The 12,473-nt window shown below is 38.9% G+C and overlaps 1 pseudogene; it reads right to left on the bottom strand.

The window, feature by feature from the left end:
- Positions 1-9,347, bottom strand: part of LOC131239005 (beta-glucosidase 18-like) — a 40,124-nt pseudogene extending 30,777 nt beyond the window's left edge.
- Between the last annotated feature and the right edge of the window lie 3,126 nt (positions 9,348-12,473).

Below are 12,473 nucleotides of genomic sequence, written 5' to 3'. Positions count from 1 at the left end.
CTTGTTACTATCAGAAAATTTTGAAAAATTTATGTTGGTTGTCGCAACATTTTGGTGTTGCTACTCAATGTCATCGAAGGTTTTCGATACCATTGACAGATCTTCGATAAGTGGTCAATGCCATCGAAGTCTCATCGAGAGCGCGCATAGAGTTGCGTAAGTACGGGATTTGTTTCCTATTTCGATTGTGATATTTTATATATCAGGTGTAATTAAGATTTGGGAGAAGTGGAAGAGTTATAGGGCTTTCTAATTCGTTCCTAAGGGTCTTAAGAGCATAGTTAGGGCTTGTGAAGTGGATTTGAGGCTTGTTCAAATCGGTAAAACTCTATCTCTTGTAATTTCTGCTTTCATGGTACATTACTTGTTGCTTTGTGTCATGGTTTTTTCTTGAAATGGTTTTTTCATGTAAAATTTAGATTACTCATTCTTGGACTTGGTTGTGCGATTGTGTGGACTTTGCTTGATTCGTCTCTTTGTGCTTCCACTCTTCCCTAACAAGTGGTATTAGATGGAACGTTAGGAAGCAAATTGAATCTAAAACCAAGGTATCAATAGCATCTAACCTGAAATTCGATGCAAAAAATATTTTACCAAATACAATTTTGAACTATGGAAAGTTAAGATGAACAATATCCTAGTTCAGTAAAGATTGGATGAAGTTCTTCTTAAAAAGCGACCGGAATTTATGATTGAAGATATATGGAATAAGATGGATAAGAAATTGAGAACATCTATCCAATTATGCTTAACGGATGAGGTCCTCTATAATGTCATGAGAGAGAAAATTGCAATAAGTACATGAGTGAAGTTAAAGAATATCTATGTGAATAAATCTCTAGAGAATCATTTGTACTTAAAGTTTTAGTTATCAATCTGAAGTCGGCGAAGGGGGCTAATGTTAAAGCCCACATTAGTAACTTAAATAAGTTAATTTGTAAATTGTTGGATGTGGAGGAAATGATGAAAGATGATGATCAAGCATGCATTTTGTTGAATTCTCTCCCAGCTTCGTATGAGTCATTCAAAGACTCTTTGTACACCGGTAGAACGACAATTAGCGTTAAGACTATTATCTTAGCTCTTTAGTCGAAGGCAATGAGAAAGAAAAGTGGTGACGTTGGTGCTTCTACAGATGCACTAGTTATAAGGGGGAGAAATTCTAAGCAGGACAATGAATCTTCACGATCGATGTCCGAATCCAAGTGCAAAGGAAAAGGCAAGTTAAAGTGTTAGAATTGTGGGATGATCATGCACATGAAGAGGGATTGTTAGAATCATAAATCGAGAAAGGAGAATTCAAATAGTTCTTACAAGGAAGCCAACACTGCGGAATCCAGTGAGGAGACGAATGGTAGTGATGTGGTGACCGCATCAAAATCTGGATACTTCAATGAAGAATGAATTTTGGATAGCAGGGATTTGTGTCACATGACCCCTCATCGGAGTTGGTTCACCTTACATTGAGTGCAAAAGTGGGCAGGTGTTTATGGGCAATGTGAAATGCATGTAAAGTGGTAGGCATTGAATCAATATGCATCAAAATGTTTCATAACATTGAGCGTATGTTGACCGAAGTGAGACACATTACTGATTTGAGGAGGAGTTTGAGATCTCTAAGAGCACTCGAGGCGGTTGGGTGCAGATTCACCGGGTTTGTTCATGTCTTTAAAGTTTCAAAGGGGGTGCTCATAGTCATGAAGGTGTATATGAATGAAAACCTTTACAAGTTGATCGAGAATACTTTGTCGGGTGGAGCTGCAACATCTATAGAGGATTTCATGTCTGCACGTATATGGCATGCACGCTTGGGCCATATGAGTGAGTGGTGGATAAAGGTACTTTCTGACCATTGTTTAATTTCGATTTTTAAAAGTATTAATTTTGGTGTATACGAGCATTATATATATGGTAAATAGTCAAGGTAATCTTTTAACTTTGGAAAACATGTTTATAATAATGTTCTTGATTATGTGCATTTTGATGTATGGGGGTCGTCGCCAATGGTTTCTAGTAGAGGGTTATCATAATTTGTTACGTTCATTGATGACTATTTCAGAAAAGTATGGGTTTATTTTATGAAAAATAAATTCAATATTTTCATCAACTTCAAGTAGCAGAAGGTAATGATGAAAAAATTGTCAGGGTGAAAGGTGAAAGTATTAAGGACATATAACGGTGGAGAATTCACTTCTGGGGAATTCAATCAGTATTGTAAGGATAAATACATTATGAGGCACAACATAGTGTGCCACATATAAGGGCAGAATGATGTGGCTGGGCAGAAGAATCAGACTCTCTTAAAGATGGCATATACACAATCGGTAATGCCGGGTTGGGTAAGGAATTGTGCACTGAGGCCGTTAACATGACTGATTACTTGGTGAATCGATCTCCTTATATGACTATTGAATGTAAAATTCAAGAAGAATTGTGGATTGGTAAGCAAGTAGACTACTTGGGACTGTATGTATTTGGTTGCAATGCGAACTCTCACATAACGTCAGTTGAGAGAGATAAGCTTGACCAAAGGGCTAAAAAGTACATTTTTGTCGGGTATAGTGGTAATGTGAAATGGCACAGGCTATATGGCTGGGTTACATGAAAAATCATCCTTTGTCGTGATGTTAAATTCGATGAAGGATCCTTTTTCTATAAGGATGAATACAATGAAGTTGAAAAGTTTGTTGTAGACGTTCAGATAGATAGAGATGAGACACATGCTGATATTGAGATGCAAACACAGGTATAGGAGTAGATGGAGCAGTCACCTATGAGAATGAATCCGACAAGGGATCGCAGGTTATCGGCGAGATATAGTGATGACTCAAATGTCACATTTACCTCATCACAGATGAGGGGGATACATCTACTTTTTAGGAAGCTCTTGATGAGCCAGATGCTGAAAAGTGAAAAGTTGTGATGCATGATGAGATACACTCCTTAACAAGAATATAAGATGCGGGAGCTAGTGGAGCTTCCCATCGGTCGAAAAGCAATCAGATGCAAGTGGATCTTCAAGAAGAAACAGGATAGTTACAAGGCAAAGTTACAGTACCAAACGAATATGCTCAGAGAGAATGTGTGGACTTTACTGAAATATTCGCCCCGGTAGTGAAGTAAGTATCTATCATATTCGTATTGGTACTAATTGCCCAATACAATCCCGAGTAGTAACAGATAGATGTGAAAACTGCTTTTCTGCACAAGGAATTGGAATATCAAATTTACATGAAGCAACTAGAAGGTTTCGAAATACAATGAGCAGATAATAAGGTTTGCAGGTTAAAGAGGTCGTTGTATGACCTAAAACAGTAGTACAAGAAATTTGATTCTTTCATGGTGAGTCAGAAGTTTACCAAGAGTGATTATGATCATTGTGTCTATTACAAGACACGAAGTAATGGGAAGTTTGTTATCTTAGTATTGTATATTGATGACATGCTTATCACCAGTCATATCATGTATAAGAACGACATACTAAAGACTCAGTTATCAGGAACATTCGAGATGAAAGATTTGCAGGTTGTAAAGAGGGTTCTCAGCAACGACATACATAGAGATGGGAAGAGTAGTAAGCTATGGTTATCTTAGGCAGGATACCTTGAGAAAGTATTGATGAACTATGGGATGAACAAGGCAAAGCTGGTTAGTGTTCCCCACACGGCTCATTTTAAGCTATCTTCGGAATAGTATCCTAAAATAAATTAATAAAAGCAAGTTATGTCTTGTGTGCCTTATTCGAGCGTAGTTTGTAGCTTGATGTATACCATATTTGTATAAGATCGGCTATTTCACATGAGTGGGTATTATTAGTAGATACATGTCTAACCCCGGCAAGCAACACTAAGAAGCAGTGAAATGTCTACTTCGATATATTCGAGATGACTACGTCTTATCATTTGAGAAATCATGGGACAAGTTAGTAGGTTATATGGATTCTGATTACGCGGGCGGTGTTGACAATAGAAGGTCGACTTTTAGTTACTCATTTGTGTTATGGGTAGAGTGATCGGTTGGATGTCGAAGCTTTAGCATGTGGTGGCTCTTTCCACTATCGAAACTCAGTATATGGCGGTGACAGAAGCATTCGAGAAAAGTATTTAGTGAAGGGGAATGATAAATCAGTTTGGGCTTTAGCAGGAGGTCGTGTTAATCAATTGTGATAACAAAAGCGTAATCAATTTGACTAAGAATTCTGTTTATCACTTATGTACTAAACATATTGATGTGCATAATTATTTTATCTGACAAGTGCTTGAGAAAGGGGGCATAACTGTAGAGAAGATTCACATGAGCGTGAATCTGGCTGACATGCTTACGAATGTGCTTCTCGCAAAGAAGTTCAAGTTATGTGCAACTTCTCTGGGCTTGGTGAAGGAGTAAATGGAAGATAGAGTATGCACGAAAAGTGATGGTGGAGCCATGATGTTAGGTGAAATTAGATATGAAGATAAGGATTTATGATGAATGAAGATTGAATGTGTTGAGGGGAGAATATTGCATATTAGACCCCAATTATTACCTGCTTTTATGTATATGATAATGCTTAACGTCATATTTTAATCGTGTTTGTGATGTAGGGTGTAATTATGAGCTTGGACTGAAAAAGGATACTAAAAGCATGAAATTAATGCTCTAATGACGCTAAGGCAAGGGACAGACTCTAAGGGACCAACATTGACGGATTTACATGCCAGAGATCTGAGATAATCGAGGAAATGAAGCTCAAGTGGCCTGAAAGTCGGCCAGAATGAAAGATCACATGGCTTCCATCATTTGTTCGGCTCGAAACTTCATACATGGACTGGGGACTATAAATTAACCATACACGTCAAATTTGAACTATTGGATCCATGTATAAGTGGCCCAACGGATAGATCAACCCCTTTAATCCTTAAGTGGGGCCCACCTGATCACTGGATATGCCTCAATTTTGGACTCAACCATTTAAATTAGACAGGGAAGTGGATGAACGGAACGGGTTCCCAAGATACATTATGATGGACCCCACATGTACATTGCATATACAGAGGTTACACGTGCACCGGACAGAGAGTCTGGTCAAACAAAAGGGTTGACCAACTCTCACCTTCCAGATCAAGAAAAGCCACAGCGTCTAACGCACGCCGACCCTTTTTGGCTTGTGGGCCCCACCCATCACACATTCTGATGATCAGAACCTTCCATTGTGTCCAAGGGATGTCTATAACCCTCACCTAGGTGTCCTTTTGGACCCATGAACGTACGGACAGGCAGATTACCGTTCAAACGCAAGATGGACGGTGGAGTAAATAATCTCATGGGCCACACCGAATTCAATCCAAAAACGACCATATCCAAATGATTTTTCGAGTAGACCTCAATGGACGACATGGATTTTCCACCTGACATAGATTGTGAACTCCACCAAACATGACAGCGACTTACGGCGGCTCTGTTTCGCAATCAGACGCCAGTTTTGTGCAGTGGGGCTCACCCCTCACCCATCAGCTTGATCTAGATCGTCATTTAGAATCAAGGGGACCATATTACTAGGGCCTATGTGTCAAGTTTCGAGAGAAAACCGCTAGGATGATCTCAACCATTTGACAGAGAATGAACGGTAGTACAGAAAGTCTGGCGGGCTACACCAAAACAGAAGAAAAAAGGTCATGTCCGACCAGTTTTCCGTGCACAATCCAATGAACGGACTGGATTTGTCAAGTTATACCAAGCATGGCCCCCACCAAGCATGTCAGCGTAAATTCAAAGGCAGTGAGTGCGTAAAACTTCCACACCGACTCATGACTGCTGCATAAAGAGCTCTTCTCCGCCGACTCTATGAACTAGCCGACCTCCTGACAAATATAAAAGAGAGAGGAGAAGAAAGAAAAAATTCATTCAGTAGCTGGGGGATCCAAATTCCTTGGACGTGCATAAGAGGGAGAGTAGAGTTTGTAGGGTTTTTATTTTTATTTTTATTTTTCTGTTTTATTTTTCCTTTCTTTTAAGGTGTAGCCTAATCATGTTACTAGGTTAAACTTCTTAGCTAGGGCTAAGAGGTGAAGCTTATAATGTGATTGGGTTGTTAGTTTTGCTTTGATTCATGGTTATTGAACTTTTGTAGATTTTAGTTTGATTATTAAGGAATACTTTTAGTTTTTAATGGTTTATTGTGACTCAAATTACAGTAGATCTGCAATAGCTTTGAGTATGTTCTTTTCATTATGAGATTGTGAACTTAAGAGGCCCTGTTGTTTACCATTATCTCCTTGGCATGGTTGGGTGACGGAACCCCTTCCTAACTTTCACAATTCTCTTGTGATTGGTTGTGAGTTTGGTAAATTGTTGTTGTTTGCCATAGTCTCCTGGGCATGGTTAGGTGATGGGATCACTTCCAACTCTACACCAATCGTATCTGTTGATGATTAGATCCATGAGACATTCGGAGATCTAACAAATCTCTTCTTACCAACTGGATAGGATAATACTCTGATTCCAGTTGTGTTCTTGAATCAATACAAGGTAACTTTCCAATTGCTACAAGTGGATCCTTGGCACCCTAGTTCCCACCTTTATTTTTATTAGTTTTTAATTAATCCATTCACAATTATTCCTCAAATTACAATCGATTTAGATTTCATCTTAGTCTACTTCTACTTCTATTTAGTTTCAGATTACGTACAGGTTTCAGTCCCTTAGGATTCGACCTCGGTCTCACTGAGTTTATTACTACATCACAACCCTATACTTGGGGAGTGAACAAGACATGGTAGATATTGTTGTTGATGTCTTAAATCTGTGAGCAACAGGGTCTGTCAATGCCATCTACAAACCACTCGATGCCATTGAGCAGAGGTCAATGTCATCGACAGGTGCTCGATGCCATAAAAAAACTCTTAAAGATCCATGTTATTTGTTGAAATGTTTTGGTGTTGCTACTCAATGTCATCGAAGGTGTTCGATGCCATCGACAGACCCTCGATGGCGATCGATGTCATCGAAGTCTCATCGAGCGTGCATGCAGAGTTGTGTTAGTGCATGATTTGTTTCCTATTCTATTTGTGATACTTTATATATCGGGTGTAATCAGGATTGGGGAGAAGTAGAAGAGTTCTAAGGCTTTCTAATTCATTCATAAGGGTCTCAAGGGCATAAATAGGGCTTGTGAAGTGGATTTGAGGCTTGTTTGAATCGGTAATATTCTATCTCTTGTAATTTCTATTTTCATAGTGCATTATTTGTTGTTTTGCTTTGTGCCGTAGTTTTATCTTAAAAGGATCTTTCACATAAAATTTGAATTGTTCGTGCTTGGATTTGATTGTGCGAGTGTCTATACTTTACTTGATTCGTCTCTGCATGCTTCCATTGTTCCCCAACAATATCTTCTAATATCAAAGAAATCTATTGAACTCGTTAGATTTTTATTTTTTTTTAAGTAATAAAAAATATATACCATGTAACGATGGTAATGATCATCAACAACATTTCCATTACTTCCATCCGCAATTTTTCCTGAATATAGAACGCGAAAATTCAATGAAATTTTAATTTTAAAATTGTATTTTACTATAACTAAAAAAACTGAATTAAGAGAGAAAGGAGAAGCAAAAAAAAAAAAAACCCAACCTGGTATGTGAGAGAAAACATCTCAATTGCTTAGACTTTTGTTGCCTTCTAAGTAGGCCCCTTCAATCTACAAAACAAAACATAAAAAATATATAAATCAGTCATAATGTCTTTTCTGTTTTTCCGGACCATAGATACTCTGCTCTGGGTGGGCTAGGCTCGGTTGGATCTGGACCTGATGAGGCCCACTTTGGGTTCGACATGTGCAGTCTAAGGACCCATAAGCTGAGCCTCATCTTGATTTGGAGGCCCGGTAGCTACTTGGGCAGGCCTCAACCTAACATGATGGCAACCCGGTCTCACTTATTTAACCATATTAGGTTGGGCTCGCTGGGATGAGCCTAGGCACATACATTTAGCTCATGGATGGGCTGGGTCGTACCCGTCATTTTCAGAAAAAGTGTATGTGACACGTGTATGCATTCTCATGGTGCACACATGCACACCTTTTCATGATATACACGTGCGTTCACCTGAATTCATAAACTTTATACTAGATATTCTCAAAGAGACCAGTCATCATTCTCACAGAGAACTGCCACCCATGTGGGTCTTGACGTAGGAATGGTAAACATCAAGTCAATGGAGGGGTAGGATTGCAGAAATGGGATTGGCCGGTTTTCGATATATATATAGCCTAAATACACGTGTAACTTACAACAGCCGCAGCTTTGATAGGATAAGATGTCTTTTTAATATTTTTAATACTTTTTATTATTTATTCTTATTTTGGAGTTAAATATCGAAATTTATAGGTTTTTTTGCTTATATAAACACACCCAATATAATATATAATCAATACTTTACTGAATAATATTAATCATATTTCTTGTTTTTAAGAAGAAGAAAAAAATCTCCATGGATTCAAGAGGTACTCTTGAAAACAAAATGATAATATTATCTTTTCTTTTATCCATGCATCCACTACATTATTTTATATTACAGCCACCATGCTCTGGCACATTTGCATCTATCCTTGTGGTACAAGGCATTTTCAATTGTTGGTTGCATCCAATGGCTTAAAAAGAAAATAAATAAATAAATAACTATATAGTAGCGAGTGGTGCAAGCGCTTGCAAAGGTATCCCATAGAATGCCTATTAGTTTATGATAATGTTTGGTTGTAGCACATTATCATGAAATTTTTATGATACTTTAACTAATTCAGTATTTATGCAATCTATTCTCCAAAATGCCCCTTCGCCAACATTAACATTATTTAAAACATTTTCTATTGCTAGTAGAAAATACCCAAAATGAATGAACCTGAATGCATTGCATAATAACATGAATTTAGATTCTTGCATTGGTTAGCCAATATAGGAATATGCTCTTCAAGTAGTGAGCAATTCCAACATTGATGGACCCACGTTCAGCTTCCAATTCCCAAAAGCTGGGATTGACGACTTAGGGCCTTGGAATCAACCATTTTGAAGATTGATAGGCCCACCTTTTGCTTAATTCCCAAGAGTTTGGATTAAAGACTTTTAAAATTAATGGGGCATGGACCCAATTCTCAAAACTGGCATGAACTCTTATAAAAACGGTCATGGAAGAATCCATGAAATCTTGGCATTGCAATGTAAAAAAGTTTAAAACAGTGATTGCATGGTTTTTACCTGATAAGATGAAGTTGAAATTCCAAGGAGGAAATCTTCAGGAAATTGGCTCCGATGAAGGAAGCAATTGATAAATGGAAAGAGATGAAGAAACACTGCTGCAAATGCAGAGGCCATCCTCAGCAGAGGCCATCCTCAGCTACAATGCTTTTATTACCATAATACCCTTGAGAATTTCTATTTAATGTTCTTGATGGGGTTAGGTACCGACAGATGGGGAAGGTGGGATTTGTATAAAGAAAAAAAAAAATTGTTGAAATATCTAATTCAAGGGTCTTTCCACGTACGAGAGTCCTAGACCAACCAAAAAAAAACATGCCAAAATCATGTGTTGGATAACATAAAGTACGAAGCCGATTAGGTGGGAAACGGATTAGCTATTGGCTGGTGGCCGGTGCTCTGTGGAGCATGATGTATGTGTTTCATCCATGCTGTCCATCTATTTTTACATATCATTTTACGTTATGAGACCAAAAATGAGGTATATCCCAATCTCAATTGGACCACATTACAGGAAAGTTTTGAATGACCGTAGACCATTAAAAACATTTTGGAGGCCATAAAAGTTTTGGTCAATTGTTTGAAAGATCCAATCTCTCACATTTTGAGAATTAGTTGACTGTTTGAAGGACTTATTCTCCTGCATTTAATATGTTGACTATTTGAAAGGCCCATTCTTGGTCTAACTGGATGTGCAACCCAATAGCGAAGAACATGTGAATGCACCCATGCATTTAAATAAGAGGCATTGTAAATTATGATTGTTTTGATATGCTTTTGATGAAACTAAATCTGCTTAATATGTCATTGTATAATCCTGGACGAATTCCTCATTGAGTTGCTTAGTTGCATCTCAAATTCAAAAACCAAACAGTGAATGCAAGTAAGCGGCGCGTGGAGATTGGGCTTGTCAGGATAGAGCTCGATGGAGAGATGGTAGATCGAGTAGGGAAGTCATAGTTGGCTGAACTTTGGGAGCTTGAGCCTTTTTTTTTTTTCCTTAATATTGGCATTTCGTACTTTGGTTTGTTTATGATTTTTGTGGTTTTGATGGGCATCATTTGGATTTATGTATTTAGGATATTTACCCCTTTATTTTGTGCTTTATTTATCATGTTCTCTCTTTGATATCAGCTAAATTTGAAATGTGTTATTCTGATTTATTTTGTGTATAAGATGAATGTTAATATGACTGAGTACACTGTTGCGCAGCACACCAACAACGCAGTGAGCCTAGATCCAATCTCAGGCCTCACTCACAAATAAAAAACAAGAAGAAATATAAACTAGAAACAGATTAAAGCAATCCAAACAAACCACAAGACAAGATATACGTGAAAAAATCTCAAACTAGGGTAAAAACCACGGATGCAAAGTTCCACTGCGAAGAACGAAGATTACAAGGCAATATACTAACCTCTCCCTTGGAAGAACATAGAAAATCCCTTGCCAACATCTTAGAATAATTCTCCAATATTCAAGTTAACCCTAGAATAGCCCTAGGGACCCCAATTTATAGTTTTGGCAACTTCCCTTTCGCACCCTTGCGAAAGGCGACACAATTTTCCGCAGTCTGCATCAAATTCGGAAACGAATCTGCGTAATCACAACCGGTCGAGCAAACTGCACTACCGGTTGAGCAGACCCCACGACCGGTCGTGTATGGCCCACGAATGGTCGAGCACCTCAGACCCAAAAAACTGATGCTCGCTGGAATTCGAGTCGTGCCAGTCCACGATTGGTCACGACCGGTAGAGCGGGCTCCACGACTGGTCGAGCAGGGGGCCACGACAGGTCGTGCGCGGCCCTAGATGTGGCTCCACTTCTCAACAATCTCCCACTTGGATACACATCATCATAAACCTTTGTCTTCTTCATCCGGAGTGTACCACTTCCCCGTTTTCAAGCCTGAAGACCAATCAAAGCTGAACAGAGCTTCAACTTCTCCCGTGTGACTGCCTTGGTCAGCATATCCGCAGGATTCTCACTTGTATGAATCTTCTTTAGAGCAATCGATCCATCTTCCAGTAACAAATGTATGAAGTGATATCTGATGACAATATGCTTGGTCCTTGAATGAAAGGCTGAATTCTTAGCCAAGTGTATTGCACTCTGACTGTCACTGAGCAGCTTGCCTGCTTGCTTCTTACCCAACTCCATAAAATCTTGCATCCATACCATCTCCTTGCATGCTTCTATAGTCGCAACATATTCTGCTTCCGTCGTACTGATAGATACTATCTTCTGTAACTGAGAGACCCAACTGACTGCAGCACTACCCAGAGTAAAGACATAACCTGTAGTACATCTTCTGCTGTCAATATCTCCTGCCAAATCTGAATCTACATAGCCTTGTAGCTTGATTTTCGATCCACTATAGCACAGCCTTACATCCTTAGTACCTACCAGGCATCTAAGGATCCACTTCACGGCTTTCCAATGTTCATTCCCGGGGTTGTTCATGAACCTGCTAATAACTCTCACTGCTTGAGCAATGTTTGGCCTCGTGCTCACCATAACATACATAAGACTCCCAATAGCTGATGTGTATAGGACTTTAGCCATGTAATTCCGTTCCTCCTGCGTCTTTGCACCTTGCTCCTTAGATAGCTTGAAGTGGTTGGCTAATGGAGTGCTAACCAGCTTAGCACCTCCCATATTGAATCGATCAAGTACCTTGGCTATGTACTCTGCCTGTGACAAAATTAATTTCTTATTTTTCCTGTCACGCTTTATCCTCATACCTAAGATTTATTTTGCAGCTCCTAAATCCTTCATGAAAAATTCTCTAAACAGTTGTCTTTTGAGATTTGAGATGTCCTTCATACTTGATCCAGCCACAAGCATGTCATTAAGGTACAGAAGAAGGATGATGTATGACGTATGGCGTATCAAACTTCTTTAAATAGCAACAGTGGTCAGCATGACATCTCCTGTAACTGTTTTCCGATATGAAACTGTCAAACTTCTTGTACCACTACCTCAGGACCTACTTTAGGCCATATAGACTCTTCTTCAGTCTACACACCTTGTTCTCCTTTTCTGGTGTCACGTATCCTGTCGGCTGATGCATATATATCTCTTCTTCAAGGTCCCCATGAAGAAAGGCTGTCTTAACATGTAGTTGCTCTAGATGTAAGTCCTCTGTAGCCACTATACTCAAGACCATGCGAATCGTAGACATTTTCACCATAGGTGAAAATATTTCAGTGAAATTGATACCTGCCTTTTATTGAAACCCTT

This window comes from Magnolia sinica, chromosome 3 (genome assembly GCF_029962835.1).
Source record: "Magnolia sinica isolate HGM2019 chromosome 3, MsV1, whole genome shotgun sequence".
Classification (NCBI taxonomy): Eukaryota; Viridiplantae; Streptophyta; class Magnoliopsida; order Magnoliales; family Magnoliaceae; genus Magnolia; species Magnolia sinica.
This window is presented reverse-complemented; position numbering and strand designations above follow the sequence as displayed.